The sequence below is a fragment of the Cupressus sempervirens genome, chromosome 7, assembly GCF_028749045.1.
Source record: "Cupressus sempervirens isolate cs-2001-9-10 chromosome 7, ASM2874904v1, whole genome shotgun sequence".
NCBI lineage: Eukaryota > Viridiplantae > Streptophyta > Pinopsida > Cupressales > Cupressaceae > Cupressus > Cupressus sempervirens.
Genome location: NC_143124.1, coordinates 852675453 through 852677415, shown reverse-complemented (window position 1 = coordinate 852677415; position 1963 = coordinate 852675453).

Below are 1963 nucleotides of genomic sequence, written 5' to 3'. Positions count from 1 at the left end.
GTTTAAAGAACCTCAAAATCTCAAGCATTGATTGATAATGGACGATGTCAATCCATTTGGAGAGCTAAGATCTATTTATTCAGTGTGTCATGTTTTTGTTATCAAAACTATAGAAAATAGAAACTGAATATCACCAAAACTATCATGCCCAACTCCCCCAATACCAGCCAGGCTAGCATTTCCCTGAGAAGAACCATCAGTGTTGATTTTAAGGATGCCCACCTTAGGAGGAGACCAATGCCCCTCATGATTAACATGCTAAGAGTGTTGCCAAGCTCTATTCCCATAGCAATTGTGGGGGACCGAGGGAGTGTTTCCCTAAAGAGGAAAGGAAAGGTGTGAGTAAATACCAACATCTATAGGATCCAAACCTCCACCAATGTCACATTTGGCTAGGAGTGTTCCATGAAGAGAATTAAGAATTTTCCCCCATAGGTGCCTGATCTCAAATTGCACATCATGAAAGATCCTCCTATTTCTCTCAAGCCAAATATGCCATAATATAAGAGAAGGGCCAATAGGCCAAGAAACCTAAAGAAAAGAAGTCTTGGAAGGGGGATGGCCCAAACAGTCCCATAATTCATATAGAGAAGAAATATGCCAGCATGTGCATCCCCACACACTCCACCAGAAGTGCCAAATCTGTTTGGAAAAGGGGCATTGGAAAAAAAGGTGAGAAACAGTCTCTTCACTTTTGTGGCATAAAAAAAAGATGGAAGGCCCCTAGAAGCCATGCTTGCAGAGATTCTCCCAAGTAAGACAATGATTGTAAACCAGAATCCAAAGGAAAAGGTTACACTTACGCCATGAAAAACTATTCCAAACTTTCTTCCACCAAGAGACCTCCACCTGGCCAAAAAGTTGCTTCGTCAGTGCAAGGTACCCTAAAGAAATAGAATACTTGCTAGAAGAAGCACCTCCCCAAGCCAAAACATTAGGTTCCTATACAGAGCTGCACTCCCTAGAGTCCAATATCTAAGATAGTTCCAACTAATCCCCCAAAGAGCCACCTAGCGGCCAATTAGAAGAATTCTTCCATCTGTAACCCATAGCAAGGCCTAGATTATAAGCCTCCTTATAATGAGCCACCTTATTCCATCCAATAGAAAGGAAAACATCACAAAGAGATTGCAAGTGTGGATGAGAGGATAAGAGAGGAGGATGCCCATTCCAAGAATCACTCCAAAATAGAGCCTCAGTGCCTCTATTACAGATCCAAAATAAACTTCTCTTCACCAAGTGGGCACCAATCTTGAGGGTATTCCACACCATAGAACCTCTTCCCTCAAGAGAAAACTTGGAAATATCTGAAAGTTCAACACCAGGTAAATACTTATGTGATAGGATATGGGCCCAAAGCTGAGACTGACTAGAACACCAATGCCAATAGAGCTTGGCAGCAAGAGCTTGACTGCAAAAGATAGCAGAATGAACGCCAAGGCCTCCTTCCTTTTCTGGCCTGCAAACTATATCCCAATTTATGAGGCTCCATTTAGTATTTTGTAAATTGCCACTCCAAAGAAATTGGTGAGAGAGAGAACATCAAATTCCTTACGAAAATACACCAGGGTAGCTTGAACCATGCTTTTGTATGTGGGAAGGGCCTAAATGATATATTAAAGGAGTGTCACCCTACCAGCAATAGAGAACAACCTATGAGTCCAATGATTGACTTTTTGTCAAACTTTTTTGAGCAAGCTTTGCCAAAAAAGCCTAGGCTATCTACCCACCACAATAGGAACCCCCAAGTAATTTAGAGGGAGAGACTTAATCTAAAATCTCAAGATATTAGACATCCTCCACTAAATAGGCTCAGGGGTGTTGAAGATAAAAATAGAGGACTTATGGTCATTAATTTTCTACCCAGAGGTAGCCAAATAAGTATCCAAGGAGAGCTAAAAGGCTTTAGCTTCCTGAATCTGAACTCTCCTAGCAAGAGTTGTATCATCAACAAATTGGAGGT